A 16,378-nucleotide genomic window follows, 5' to 3' on the forward strand; every position below is an offset into this window, starting at 1 on the left:
GGGGAACGAAATACTCGTCTTTCCCCTTCTTGCCTTTCCAAAGCACTATTCAAATCTCAAAGATGCAGGGGGCTTCGGGGGGTAGCTTGACCAACTCTCATTTCGTGCGGGAGGAAACTGAGGCCCAAGGCGAAGTGAATTGCTCTACCCCAAGATTCTCTAAGAAATGACCCAGCGAGGAAGAGTGGCCAGAGCTTTTGGAAGCACTATCCACGACATTGTTTATTGGATGTGCTGCTATCAATGACTCAGAAAAGCTCTCCCACCCCCAAAGTCTCCTCCTCCTCCCCAGCACCTGAGATTCCACCTCACTTGCTTTTCTTTGAGGCTTCTGTGCCAATGAAAAGTTAAGCTTCCCCTGGCAGGGATCACTTCCCATGTCAGTAAAACGTAGTTTCTGTTCCTTTTTCCGAGAGCAGGTGCAACGCAGGGAGAAAGGAGAACCTAAAACTTCACAGGGGCAGGAGGAGTCCACATACGGCTTCCAACTATGGTACTTGTCAGTTTTCAATGCGCCCACAGTGGCAATCTCCAGTCGCTTTCCTGACCGTGCTGTGAGGTGGGAAAACCCTTGATTGTCATTCTCACTCATCGGATGAGGAAATGGAGGCCCTGTGAGCTCTAGTATCTTGCCCAAGGACACACAGTCAGTAAGTGGCCAGGTGGGATTGCAATCTTGGGGCTCAGCTGCTCCCTAGAGCCCAATATAAGGGTGTAATGTTAGTATTTGTGTTGACTGGTTTATAGAAAAGTGTGGGTTTGAGGTTTGAGAGGGTGTGGAGTAATACAACGCAGAATGCTTGTTTTCCCTTCTTTGAGCTTCCTAGGCAAATATCACTCCATTTTCCAGGGGGAAAACCTACTGCTCAGAGATTTACTAAATTCATTCAAGTGTGAGTACCTCCAGAACAAGGAACTAGGCCATGCCCATCTCTTTATGTCTGATCCGTAATTTTATCTGTGAATATTTCTTGAGTGCAGAAAAAAATCCTTCAAGATCATCGAATACGACGTGTACATTACAGTTGAGAAAACTGAGGTCTACAGAGTTGAGGGATATGCCTAGATCACATAATTTGTGGCCAAGCCTGGACCTCAAAGCTCTCAATTCCCAGTCTAGTAGCCTTTCCATTTCATTCATTCATTCATTCATTCATTCATCAAACCTCTAGGTAGTATTCTGGGGCTCTGGGAAACAAACAAACAAACCAGGGAATAGTGTGAGGAGACTGGGGCATTTGTTTTGAGTACAAAAACCTAAGAGGAAAAAAAAAAAAAAAAAACCTAAGAGGATTCTGCCAAAAAAATTCAGTGACCATGATAAATAATGTTTTTTTAATGTGTATTTATTTATTTATTTTGAGAGAGAGAGAGAGAGAGAGAATGCAAGTCTCTGCACATAGGGGAAGGGGCAGAGAGAGAGGGAGAGAGGGAATCCCAAGCAGGTTCCGCCCTGTCAGCCCAGAGCCTGACTCAGGGGCTCGAACTAACAAACCGTGAGATCACGACCTGAGCCGAAGTAAAGAGTTGGATGCTTAACTGAGTGAGCCACCCAGGCACCCCAAGATAAATAATATTTTAATACAATATTTAAAAAAATCAAATCAGCAAACTGTGGCCCATAGACCTGAAGCCTATTTTTATAAATAATTAAGACTGAATCCCAGTCTCTGTCTTGAGGAGTCCACAATTTCATCCGGGGAGACAGGCCCAAGTGGAATATTTATTTAATTCCCCAGGAATGTCCTCAGACAGCAAGCGGGGGATGAGGGAGGAGAGTTGGAGGCCGGGAAGGAAATGTGCAGCAGTCCAGATGTATAACACCACCGGGTTTATTGAGGGAAATCGCAACAAAGTGTGCTGGTCTAGGAGAGACGGGGTCAGGAGCCAGGGGAGGGAGTGGAGACTGACCAGGTCTGAGAGATTAGGGATAAAGGAAGGAGCGATTCTCCCACCAGGCTAAGAATGTAAAGAATCTTAGACTTTACACCCTAGACCTCAAGAGCTCCCCTCAGCCTAACCCTGAAACTGAGGGGATCAGACCCAAACCAGGCAAGGCAGGTCTCCTCTCAGAAACATGTTTAAAACCACAGTGAATGTGTTTGTCCCCCGATGTACTGGGGTATTTGTTCCCCGCCTAGTCCTTGTCCCCCATCCTGGTGCTCTGTGGCTTTCTCTGAGACTAGACCTCTCCTGATGGTGAAGGCTGCCCACGAGCTTCTACTGCCTTGGGTGAGCTGCCAAAAGCCAGGGAAAGCCCTGGAAGAATGGAAGCTGCTGAGTATTCCTCCTAGCTTGCTGGAATACTGTAAGTGCATGTTTAAATGTATTCCCTGCAAGTCAGGTGCGCCTGGGTAGCTCAGTCCGTTAAGCGTCTGACTCTCAATTTTGGCCCCAATCGTAGTCTCAAAGTTCATGGGTTCGATCGAGCTGAGTTGACAGTACGGAGCCTGCTTAGGATTCTCTCTCTCCCTCTGTCTCTGCCCCTCTCCCAGGCTCTCTCTCTCTCTGTCTCTCTCAATATAAAAAGAAATAAACTTAAAAAAAAAAAAAGATATTCCCTGCAAATCACCCAGAAAAACAGCCTGGCATAAAATAAATACTCAAAAAAACAGGTGGCTATTATTACTTTATGTTTATTATAAAAGTATTTTTATTTTATTTTATTATTTTTTTTTTTTTTAGAGAGAGAGTGAGCACAGTATGGGAAAGGGCAGAGGGGAGAAAATCTTAAGTAGGCTCCATGCACAGCACAGAGCCCAACACGGGATCCCAATGACCCTGGGATCACGGCCTGAGCCAAAATCCAGAATCAGATGTTCAACCAACTGTGCCACCCAGACACCCCTAATATAAAACTATTTTTAATACTTTTTTTAGTTATGATTTGCAAGACCCCGCTTTGACCAGCATTGTCCTCTTCCCCCGTATGTTTGTGTTGATTATTGGTGGTTGCAGAAATGCTTGCTACATCATGCTGTCCACTAATCGCTGAGAGGACACGGTGTCTAAGATGGACTAGAGTTCTGGGGGCGGTTCAATCCAGGAGGACTTCCTGGAAACAGGAGGGGTGAGGGCAGAGTTCTAAAGAAGTTGATGAAAAGCTGGATAGAAGCATTCTGAATGACACGGTATCTGAAAGATGGATCAATTTTGCCTACCTTTTACGGGAATTAACTGATACCACATACATAAAATGGTTGATACAGTAACTGGTGTCATAACTGGGGGGAAGGGGGAAGAGAAAGAGACAAAGGGGCTGAGAAGCAGGAGACCTTGGCTCTAGGCGCAGATATGCCCCAGCTTAGCTATGTGAGACCTCGGAGCCATCACTGCCCCTCTTGACACTTCAGGTTTCTTTTCTTTAAAATGGATTATTCGGGGCGCCTGGGTGGCGCAGTCGGTTAAGCGTCCGACTTCAGCCAGGTCACGATCTCGCGGTCCGGGAGTTCGAGCCCCGCGTCAGGCTCTGGGCTGATGGCTCAGAGCCTGGAGCCTGTTTCCGATTCTGTGTCTCCCTCTCTCTCTGCCCCTCCCCTGTTCATGCTCTGTCTCTCTCTGTCCCAAAAATAAATAAACGTTGAAAAAAAAATTTTTTAATAAAAAATAAAATGGATTATTCAGGCCAAGATTTCCACCTCTGAGAGTCCCTGATTGTAATAAACACAAAGTAATAAAAGCTACTGTTTCTTACCACCAACCTTATGCCAACCTCTTCTAAGTGATAATCATGCAGGATCTTACTTGATTTTCGCAACAACCCTGTTAGTGGACTCCATTATTATCTCCATTATATTGATCAAGAAATAGAGGCTCAGAGAAGTAAAGTAACCTGTCCTAATGGCAGCTCTAGTAAGTTGAGACTCTAACTCCAGGAAGGCAGAGAGATGCTGCCTCCTGGGGACTGTCCCCCTCTACAGAGAAGCATTTTCCCACATGGCTGGGACCTGGCCTGGCCAGGAGATACCAATGCTGCAGGAGGCTGCCCTCCTTTCTGGTTTCACTGCCCAGTTTCTGTGGCAGCACCAGCCCATAACTTGAACATTCCCCCCGCCCACCCACACCCCCACCTCAACACAGTGACTTTCCCCAAAAGCTGTGTCACTCTTAACAGATGGCATTCAGGGAAAAACTCTGTGGTTGAATCACAGTGACCACTTCCTGTTCCATTCAGGGTCCCCTGTTCTCCAGAGCCCTCTTTCTGCCATGTCCTGCTTAGTAATAAGAGCCATGATACTTACAACTCCCCCCCCCCCCCGCCCCAGGTTGCTAGAGAGGCTTAGTCACCCCTTCCTATACCCTCCTCCTACCAGACTGAGGGGCACCAACTCTCAACTTCAGCTTCATTCCATAGCCCTGCTATAGAGAGCCTCGTGGGAGAGCCTGGCTGTCCTGGGGCTGTGTAAGGAGGTGAAGGGATGATCCCCATCCCTCTAGACTGGTGACGTAAGCCTGTTGGGGACAGGTGGGTGGATGTTTAAGCTTCAGTCATGAAGTAAAGGAGTAGTCACTGACTCTGTGGGTGCTACATGGGCACCCACTCAGGGGGTATTGTTGTCTCCCTGTACAGGGGTCAGGACACCGAGTAAGACAAATACAGATGGGGTTGTGTGTCTTGGGGGAAACCCCAGTTCTCTCCCAGTTGCTCAGAAAGGGCTTCCTGGAGGCTGACAAACTACAATGAAGTTGAATGTGAGAGTTGAGGAAGTCATCAGATATTTGAAAGGCTATCAGAGGAGGAGACTTCCTTTGGGTAAATGCAAAGTATCTAGGACCATGGAGCCCTTTTAAGATCTTTAGATGTCTTAAACCTCTAAAGACTGGTATTTCTTGCCCACCCTTATCCCCATAGGTAATACAAAATAAAACAATGTAAATCCTAAAAACAAGTATAAGGAAGTCCAGTAAAGTTCTATGCTTTCCGCCCCCCTTTTTTCTTTTTCTTTCCTTTTTTTTTTTTTTTGATCCTATCAATAGTCAATATTCTTTGAAAAAAATTATTCTTTTTCAGGGGCTTCCACTTTGCTGATTCCATAAGCAGTGTTTGGTCTACCTGTTGGAAAACCCTGCAATGGGAACAGCGGATGGATGTCAATGGGCCACATGTGTCAGCTAATATAGGGAAGATCGTTCCAAGCATTTGTGTGGGGTGACCACTGAGTGAGCTGCCCCAGGGAGGGAGTATTTGTTCACTGGTTTGTTTCCACCTTCACCAAGGCCAGAAGACCCTATGATGGGGGTAGGATGTATGCAAGAGAGAGTCTGGAATGGCAGTGGGTCACTCTCTAAAGTCCCTTCTGATTCAGTGGTGCTAGGGTGGGAATTCCAAGCACTTTGGAAGGAAAGTGTTCATGAGGCGTGGGGTCACCAGCTGTGGGAGTGGGTGTCTGGGGTCCTGTTGAGGATTTTGAAGAGAAGAATTTTCCTTTCCACTGGGAAGGCAAGCTGAGTACTACCCTGAAAGCCTTAGACTAGCCCTGTAACTACATCTGGGAAACCAGCCACTGCCACAAGATGGCACCAGTGATAGACGGTTCCAGACCAAATGTGTGGGACTAAGGGGCATCTGGGTCACAAATCCAAGAGTTCTGTGTTCAGTCCTGTTTACACATAAGCTCCCTCTGCTGTACTATGAGCTCTTTGAAAGTCACAACTGCTTTATTAGTCCTTGACCCCCTAATGCCCACCCTCAGTTGAATTACTTGAATGAAAAATGGGATGGCATATTTCTTGCAGGCAGTACATAAATACATATTCTATAGATAATGCATAAAATGCCTTTGATTGATTAGTGACTTTCCAAAAGGATACACAGTTAACTGGTCTGGAAAGGGAGAGCAAGGGACTAGGGCCTGAGGGTGGGAGGGAGATTATTGGTCACTTAATATCTTTTGGGGGGAGGGGAGGAAGGGTAAAGAGAGAGGGGCTCCAGCACAGAGCCCAACGCAGGGCTTGATCTCACAAACGTGAGATCATAACTTGAGCAGAAATTAAGAGTTTGATGCTTAACCAACTGAGCCATCCAGGCACCCCAATATCATTTTTAAGCATTTGTATTTATTAATTACATAAACTAAAATTAAAACGCTGCACTAAAAACCTTTCAAGGTGCTTTCAGCAGCCACAGTGTGTGATTTAAGTGGTAGAATAGAAGTATTAGATGTTATAAGTGCATAACGCTCTTTAGAAGAAACTCTCAAACCTTTTACTCAACTTTATTGACTTTCAATTTACAATTTTCACAACACTGAAATGTTTATTTTCCAGTATGCACTCATTAAACACATCAGGTTAAAAGTGGGCTTGTGATAAGGGCAGGCAAACACACTTTCTTCAAGAGAGGAGTCAGAAAAAATGATTGTTTCATTTTGGGTACGTCAATTGACAGTCATGAATATGACCAGGAGTTTTTGGCAAAAGATTACCATGTATTCATATGTTTTTAAGAAAATGAGTCAGAATGTTTCATAATTAAAGTCAGCTATTCCAGACAAGATATATCCCTGGAGACTGGGCAGGTATCAGAGAGAGTAAACCACTGGACCCAACTAAATTCTAAATTCCTAGAAGTTTCCCTCAGTCTTCAGAGTAGACTTCACAGACACCAAGAAGTTTGCGACCATCCATGAAAGAGAAGGAATTTCCACTTTGAGGACCAATACTGGAATCAGAGCCCTTCCTTAGCCTCTCTCTCTGACTCCACAGAAAAATCCATATTTCCCTCTGTCATCTTTGTTAAGACCAGGCTGCTTGACCTTGGGGTGTCACTTAGACTCCCTGGACCTCAATTTCCTCAGCAGGAAGTAAAAAATGGAAATAAAATTCTGACACTTTGTTCTGCATCCTGAATGTGATGCTAGATACGTGAAGCTGTGCTAAAATGCATAGAACATACAACAGAAGAAAAGAAGTCAATTTTACTGTATGATAATTTTTAAATATTTTTTTTTAAATCCTGTGCTTCATGTAAGAAGCTCCTTACATATCCTTGTTTACCCATCTATTCTTTGTGGCATCCAATACAAGGCTTAGCTCATAGACATTCAACACGCGGTATATTTGTTGAATGAATGAATATTGGAAAGAGCAGAGCGCTGATCTCAGGCAGACACTCAAGAGTTGTTCGATTCTGTCACCCGCCCTTTAGTCATTTTATATAGTAGGACATAGTGGAGGTCTTCCGAAAATACTAGTGGCTTGCTCAGTTCTCTGACACTTGGACAATGTCTGACCTAAGGGGAGGAAAAAAGGCAGCTGCTGGCAGGGAGAGAGACCTGGCTGGTTTCCTATAGCCATGGACACATTCTGTAGTGACAGGGTGTCTTCTCCATGCCAAGCACTGTGCTAAGTGGTTGGGATACTGAGTCCATTCAGACACATCCCTCCCCAGGTTGACTTGCACAAAGGAAACTGAGCATTTATTTCAATGTCCTGGGTATGTGTGGGGGGGCACCGTGGGGGGAACGGCCCAACTTCTGGTATTTATAGAAGTCACAGCTTATTTCAAATGGCCCACTGGGAGCTAGAATGAAAGAGGCTGAGCAGGAGAGCAGCCAGGGTGGCAGAGCCTGCCAGCGTGGACCCTGGGCCTTGACCCACCGGTTTCCCCAGCCTTAATCAGGTCTGGAGGGACCAACTTACTCTAAGCCATAACAAGAGTGGGAATAATGAAACAGGAAATGAATGTATTCATTTATAAGGAAATTCCTTGAGTCCAACAGTGGCACTATTGTTCCCTCTCCTGAGAATAAGGCAAACCAAGGCTGCTACATAAGCAGAAGTTTGCTCAGAGCATAGAAAGAGCACAGAGGGACCTGGCAATTCTTTACAGGAAAGCAAGTAGTGTCATAGAAAGAGGGCGGCCTTAGAGTCCGAAGGAATTGATTTGAAATCATGGGTCCAGCACATATTAACTGTGTGCCATTGAACGAGTTGCTTAAAGTACTTGTGTCAGTTTTCCTGTAAGTAAAATGGGCACAATAACACCTAACTCATGGTGTTTTAATGTATAAGTAAGATAACATGTGGGGAGATCTAGGCACAAACTAGATATAACCAAGCGGTCACTTTAAATTTTTTTTTTTTAATTTTTTTTTCAACGTTTTTATTTATTTTTGGGACAGAGAGAGACAGAGCATGAACGGGGGAGGGGCAGAGAGAGAGGGAGACACAGAATCGGAAACAGGCTCCAGGCTCCGAGCCATCCGCCCAGAGCCTGACGCGGGGCTCGAACTCACGGACCGCGAGATCGTGACCTGGCTGAAGTGGACGCTTAACCGACTGCGCCACCCAGGCACCCCCACTTTAAATTTTTTATAGATAACTTTAATTTGCAAAGATAATACATGATAGGGCGCCTGGGTGGCTCAGTCAGTTAAGCATCCGACTTCGGCTCAGGTCACGATCTCACGGTCCGTGAGTTCGAGCCCCGCGTCAGGCTCTGTGCTGACAGCTCAGAGCCTGGAGCCTGCTTCAGATTCTGTGTCTCTTCTCTCTCTGACCCTCCCCCATTCATGCTCTGTCTCTCTCTGTCTCAAAAATAAATAAACGTTAAAAAAAAAAAAAAGATAATACGTGATCATTATTGAATATCCAAAATACTCTAAACTAAAAGTTAAAGTACTAAAACTTCCCATAATTCCTTCATCCAGAGGGAACTATCAGTAGTATTTTAGTATTTGTCCTTCCAGGCTTTGTTTTAAAAAAACAAAGATGGGGGGGGGGGTGGCGCCTGGGTGGCTCAGTCAGTTAAACATCTGACTCTTGGTTTCAGCTCAGGTCAGGATCCCAGAGTTGTGGGATCAAGCCCCAAGTGGGGTTCCATGCTGAGCGTGGAGCCTGCTTAAGATATTCTCTCTCTTTCTCTCTCTATAATAAATAAAATGAAAAAAATTTTTTAACAAATATGGGATCCTACTCCCATGCCATCTTACAATCCACTTTTTTCAATAATAGGTGTGTACTCACATGTCTTTTTTTTTTTTTAATTTTTATTTTAACGTTTATTTTATTTTTGAGACAGAGAGAGACAGAGCATGAACGGGGGAGGGTCAGAGAGAGGGAGACACAGAATCTGAAACATGCTCCGGGCTCTGAGCTGGCAGCACAGAGGGGCAGAGAGAGAGAAGGGACAGAGGATCTGAAGCTGGCTCTGTGGTGACCGCAGCAAGTCCAACGTAGGGCTTGAACTCACAAACTGAGATCATGACCTGAGCCGAAGTCGGACTCTTAACCTACGGAGCCACTCAGGCACCCCTAACATCTCATGTCTTTATTATTTAAAAAAGAATTTTTAAATGTTTCTTTATTTTTGAGAGAGAGAGGAGCAGAGAGAGGGAGACAGAGGATCTGAAGGAGGCTCTGTGCTGAGAGCAGAGAACCCGATGCGAGACTCGAACTCATAAACCAACCATGAGACCACAACCTGAGCTAAAGTCCGATGCTTAATGGCTGAGCCATCCAGGCATCCCCATCTCATGTCTTTTAATGTTTGTTTGTCTGTGTTTTTTTAATATCTGGCATAGTGTCCTACTACATGGCCATACCATCGTTTATTTAACCAATCCCATATTGTTCAGCATTTTCACCATTATAAACAATGCTAAAATGAACATCTTAGCAGCTGAACGTCTTTTATCAACCCCCTATGATCAATTTCCTGCAGGAGAATTGTTGGTGCGTACTAACAAACGCTTTCCAAACACTTCATGTCGGTTTATGTTCCCACCTACCAAGTCCAGTAGTGCCCATAAATTACCTTGATCACTGATGAACCCTTTTCTTCTCTCCAGCAGTGGTAGCTTAACTACTTTCTCTTCTCTGCTCCAGGGATGTTCCTGCCCAAATATATAAATCTGGTTTCCCAGCCTCAAAAGGCCTCCTCTGCCCTGTCCAGTTCTGGAGGCACCAAGCTCTGACTATCGTCTCCTACCAATTTTCCATCCCCACCACCACATCTTTCTCACAGAGGACCCATGATCATTAGATGACTGCCTATCTGCTATTGGCTACACTTCTCAAATCTTATCAGTCTTGTTCACAAAGCTCATCTAGGGTGAGTTCTTTCCTGAAAAGATTTCCAGATAGCTAATATCACTCATTTCTTGTTGGCACTCCTAGTTTCCACTTCCAAGAGTAGAGCTCTGGCTTTGTCTCTAAAGGCAGGGGTGGGGAGGAGGGCACTTTATCAAAGCTGAAAGTAGCAAATTTGGTTTCTGGGACAATCAGCAGGAAATGAGGGCTCAGATCAATGGAAGGGTACCCATGGGGGAAAGGGGAGTGGGGAAAGCACACGTCCCTGTTCGCACATGCACGGGTTCCTTGACTCATTGGCCCCACGTCAATCCATCCTCTGCTTCTGTCATCACACCGACTTTGACTCTCCTGCTTCCTTCTTTCCCTTACAAGGACCCTTGTGATTACGTTGGGCCTACCCAGATAATCCAGGATAATCTCCCCAACTCAAAATCTTAAATTTAATCACACAAGCAAAGTCCCTTTTCCCATGTAAGGTCACATAATCATAGGTTCTGGGGATTAGGACTTGGACATATTTGGGGGCCATTAGTCTGTTCACCTCACCTGACCTGCGTTTTCTCATCTGCAAACTGTGAGTCTTTGACAAAACCCTCTCCAAGGTCTCCTCCAGGTTTGGCTGGTGGGAATATTTTGAAATGTGAGATGTAGGGGGGCTGAAGTATAGGAACTGCACCGAATTTCTTTTGGGTTTCCCTGTTTCTTCCTCTCGGATTCCACCCTCTCCCCTGAATGCTACTGATGTCATTTTTGCTTATGCTTGCATTGTTGGAACGAGCCCACATAGTATCTTGCTATGTTGCGAGGCTCTGTTTTAAGTTCTTTGCGGCTACGAAACCATCCAACCTTCATAAAAACACCAGGAACGGGATGGACTGATAATCCCTATTTTATGTTATTTTATAGAGGCACAGAGAGGTTAAGTGGTTTGGGTAAGATCACAGAGTGGCAGTCCTGAAGTCAAATCTCAGTGGTCTGACTGCGGAGGCTGTACTTTCAACAGCTTGTGCTCCGGCCTCTCCTTAAAGTCTGCGACACACAGTCAGGCAGCCGTTGCTTAAGTTTTGTAGACTGTGAGCGACTCAAGAGCAGGAGCCTTGTCTAATTCTGTGAATCCCAGGTCTGATAATAGCCTGGCACACATAAATGAATAACCAAAAAAAAAAAAAAAAAAAAAAGAATGAATGAATGAATGAATATAGGCATTACTACTTATCTAGCTATATCTACCTGAGAGTCTCTTATAGATCAGAGCCATGGTTGCAGGACATAATAAGAAACATTTATGGGGCATTTCAAAAGAGCTTGATCCTACACTAGCACTAGAAGCTGGGTACTATTATTACCCTCATTTTACAGACAAGTTAAATGTAGCAGAAAGAGAATCAGTAACTTGCCCACAGTCAAGAATTGGATTTGAGGTGAGATATGCTTGACTTCCTTGTTCGCGTCATGAATGTCAGCATGAATTCCCTGAGGCCTACGTTTTTTAAATTAGGACCAAATATGACTCTGGAAACTAAAGAGAAGAAAAAGCACAAAGGAACATTTTATTGGGCAACTGGCCTATATGCCAGGCCCTGGTACCAGGAGCTTTACAGAATATATCCCATTTAGTCCTCAGAACAATCTGATTGTCCCATTTTACAGATGAGGAAACTGAGGTTTAGAGAGATTAAGTGAACTTCTTTTTTTTTAATTTTTTTTTTAAAGTTTATTTATTTTTGAGACAGGGAGAGACAGAGCATGAACGGGGGAGGGTCAGAGAGAGAGGGAGACACAGAATCTGAAACAGGCTCCAGGCTCTGAGCTGTCAGCACAGAGTCCGACGCAGGGCTCGAACTCATGGGCCGCGAGATCATGACCTGAGCCGAAGTCGGATGCTTAACCGACTGAGCCACCCAGGCGCCCCTAAGTGAACTTCTTAAAGTCCAGTGGTAGAGCCAGGATTCAAACCAGATCTGTCTAACTAGAAAATCTATCATCTTTCCACCATTACTAAGCTGCTGTGCCTCAGTTCTCCCATCTGTAGAATGGAGTTGGATGCGCTCTGAGCTCCGGTTCAGCTTATTTTTTTAAGCCAGCATTAATCGTGTGCTTATTTGCATGCCAAGCACTGTGTTAAGATCTTCACATTTTATAATTTTATCCTTACAACACCCTTTGAGATGCTACTACTATGGTTATTTCCATGTTATTTTTTTAAATGTGTATTAATTTTTGAGAGAAAGAGAGAGTATGGGCGTGCACAAGCAGGGGACGGGCAGAGAGAGAGGGGGGACAGAGGATCCGAAGCAGGCTCTGTGCTGACAGCAGAGAGCCTGGTTGGGGACTTGAGCCCACAAGCCATGAGATCATGACCTGAGCTGAAGATGGACATTTAACTGAACCACCCAGGTGCCCCTATTGCCGCTTTATTTATTTATTTATTTATTTATTTATTTTTTCTATTTCCACTTTAAAAATGAAGATACTGGGGCTCAGACATACAGATACTGTGCAAGGTTACAGAGCTACCAGGAGGCACAGCCTAAGTTTTAACTCAGGCTTGTTTGATTCTTTTTTTTTTTTTTAAATTTTTTTTTTCAACGTTTTTTATTTATTTTTGGGACAGAGAGAGACAGAGCATGAACGGGGGAGGGGCAGAGAGAGAGGGAGACACAGAATCGGAAACAGGCTGCAGGCTCCAAGCCATCAGCCCAGAGCCTGACGCGGGGCTCAAACTCACGGACCGCGAGATCCTGACCTGGCTGAAGTCAGACGCTTAACCGACTGCGCCACCCAGGCGCCCCAGGCTTGTTTGATTCTTAAGCCAAACTCTTACCCATATCCTATACTGCCTCCAGAGGCCTCAGCCAGCCTTTGGAGGGAGGACATCCTGGGTTAATACAGAATCAGCGCAAGGCTGGAATAGACGTGGGATGAGTTCCTCGAAGCGTGGGCCCCTCTTCCTTTGGATTTCAAAGACTCACTTCAGTGAAATTCTGTTAGAGTCCAAAGGTGACGTCCTTCCACGGACAGTTGGCCAAGGCCGAGTCCAGCCCTGGCACCTCAAGGGGTTGGCCATTTTCTTTGATCTTCTTGTCAAGGTCACCCTAGATCACTCTGTGGTTCTGTGGCTCTTCTCCCTCTTGCTTCCTTGTCTCCCCACCTTTTCAAGAGAATGCTTGAGGAACAGCTCCAAGTGGCCCACTTGTCAATGATTGAAGGACATGTAGGAACCTCAAGGCCCCAAACAGAAAGAGCTCTTACCTAAACGCCTTGAGATGAGAAGCACATTCACAGCTGTGTTCCAGCACCTTCCGAGGTGCCTGGAACAAGGAGGTGGTCAGGAAATCTTGAATGAAGTAGTCAGCTGGAAAAGTGGAGTAAAGCAATACCGAATAGAAATAGAAATACGTGTGCGCGCTCACATGCCCCAGAGCCGAGGCTCAACAACCCCTGTGATGCACCAGCCTGCATCCCTCCACTTCTCTCCGCATTTTGTGCGCTGGAGCTGTCAATGTGGATGGTTTCTGCCTACTCCAGTCTTCTGGCCTGAAGAGTATCTCTCTCTCTCTCTCTCTCTCTCTCTCTCTGTCTCTCGATTGTGGTGAAATACACATAATAGAGATTTTACCATCCTAACCATTTTAAAACATACAGTTCAGTAGTGTTAACTATGCTCAAGAAATGATCACTGAGTAATTGATCTTGCTCTGCTTTATTATATCCTACATGCTTCAATCTTTTGGTTTAAGAGCAATTGTGGCTTTATGATGCGCCAACAGTTGTGTTTCTTGACTGCCCTCTAGTGGGAAAGATGAAAAGGTGAAACTCCAAATTGCTTCCCTTTCCTGGCGGGAATGAAGTGGTATGGTCCTTTTTTTCCTAACTGACTGGACTTTACACCATCCAAAATTGTGATCGATCCAAATTGGCAATTTATCCTCACCTTACAGACAAAGTTAACACATAGAGCTTCTCAAACTAACTATAGTGAAGAACCAGTATTTAAAAGAAATGTATCCAGGGGCACCTGGGTGGCTCAGTCGTTGAGCATCAACTTTGGCTCAGGTCATGATCTCACAGTTGATGGGTTTGAGCCCCGAGTCATCCCACCTCAGAGCCTGGAGCCTGTTTGGGATTCTGTGTCACCCTCTTTCTCTGCCCCTCCTCTGCTTGTGCTCTGTCTGTCTCTCAAAAGTAAATAAAAAAACATTTAAAAAAATGAATTACCAGATAAATTATAGTAACATACAAAATTTAAAAACTAATTTTTATTATCAGATACAACAGACAAAATTACATTTCAATAAATACAATCAAAACATAGAAAGAGTAAAATAAATGCAAAATCCATACGTGTTATTCATTCAATGGGCATATTTTATACGATTAATATAGAGAACTGCTATTACGCTAATAAATTTTTGTTCTGCGGTCATAACTAAACAGAAAATTATAAGTAAAATACGGTGTTTCCCTACTTCAAATAGAAAGTATATCAATATTATGGATTCTTTAATGGACGAATGCACATGCTTATGACTTGTTAGCCCATCTAATCCAGGCAGAATGGAATATACTACTCACCAGATACAGTGACTGTCAAAACTGCTTTTATATTTTGTTTCAGTAAGAGCTTTAGTGGAAAAACCAGACTCACAGAGGTTTGGTGATGGGAAAGGAAGTGTGTACCGTATTATTACAATGAAATAAGCTAGAGAAGAGAAAATGTCAGTGAGAAAATCATAAGGAAGAGAAAATACATTTACAGCATTCTATTTATTGAAAAAAAAATCTGCAGATAAGTGGACCTGCACCATTGAAACCCATATTGCTCAAGGGTCAATTGTACGGTTAAATCAAATTATCTTTCAATGAAAACAGTGGTTTCAGGATTTTTGAATTTCCCACGCGTGGATCTTTTTTTGACGGACATAAAATGTAAACAGTTTTGTCAAATCTGTAAGGCGTTTGGCTATACCATTTTCCAGATGTGCAATAGCAAGATCATCACCTACTGCTTGGTCATGACTGTTAAGTGATGGAGCACGCTATAATGGTCTACAGAAGCTCTGTTCTTCCAAGCTGCTAACTTTCATTTTTACTCTTTGATCTTATCTGCCACTGAAAATCATATTGTATTCTTTCCGTAATTAGAAGTGGTAACATCATCAAAAACACCCCCCAAAATCACACAGATAAACGAGTCTGTTGTTCAAACCACATTTTCAAAATGCCGGGCCCTTGTGAAGGTGGATTTTTTTACTTTCCAGAAACACTAAAAGTTTGTTTTATATTCAAACTTTCCTAACAGAACTTTCATCTCAGTATGCAACCACAGTTGTTGAGCATCAGCTTCCATGTTATCACGTAATAAAGAGGATAATCTCAAATTTAGTACATTAGCTTTTGCATAATTCATAATTTTTTACTATGAGCTAGACACTGTAATTCGGCTGAAATGTTTTCGTTGCAAACCTTTCTTGATGAACGAAGTGGCGTGTTGATTTACATTCTCGTGCAAGCTCTTTAATTTGGGTAATAATTTCAGGATGTTTTTCTGTCAATGCAGCTGCACCATTAGAGCGTATTCCTACACCAAACTTAAACTGAAACCACATTCACTAACAACGTAATTCTTCATAGTTGTCTACAGTTCAGAGCTCGTTGTGTTTGTCATCAATGAATTTGAAAAAAAAAAATCTTCCTCATCTCTCCACCATGTTCAAATTGCATATATACCAAATTAATTGTCATGTTAGCAATATGTGTGCATTCAAAGCTTGCAATGAAAAACACTTTACTGGCTGTATTTCTTTTTTGTTTTTAATTTAACTTTATTTTTTATTTTTTAAAATTTACATCCAAATTAGTTAGTATACAGTGAAGCAATGATTTCAGTAGATTCCTTAAGGCCCCTTACCCATTTAGCCCATCCCCCCTCCTGCAACCCCTCCAGCAACCCTCAGTTTGTTCTCCATATTTATGAGTCTCTTTTGTTTTGTCCCCCTCCCTGTTTTTATATTATTTTTGTTTCCCTTCCCTTATATTCACTGTTTTGTCTCTTAAAGTCCTCATATGAGTGAAGTCATAGCATATTTGTCTTTCTATGACTAATTTCACTTACCATAATACCCTCCAGTTTCATCCACATAGTTGCAAATGGCAAGATTTCATTCTTTTTGATTACCGAGTAATACTCCATTGTATATATATACCACATTTTCTTTATCCATTCATCCATCGATGGGCATTCGGGCTCTTTCCATACTTTGGCTATCATTGATCGTGCTGCTATAAACATGGGGGTGCATGTGTCCCTTCGGAACAGCACACCTGTATCCCTTGGATAAAT

The sequence above is a fragment of the Prionailurus viverrinus genome, chromosome D2 (assembly GCF_022837055.1).
Source record: "Prionailurus viverrinus isolate Anna chromosome D2, UM_Priviv_1.0, whole genome shotgun sequence".
NCBI lineage: Eukaryota > Metazoa > Chordata > Mammalia > Carnivora > Felidae > Prionailurus > Prionailurus viverrinus.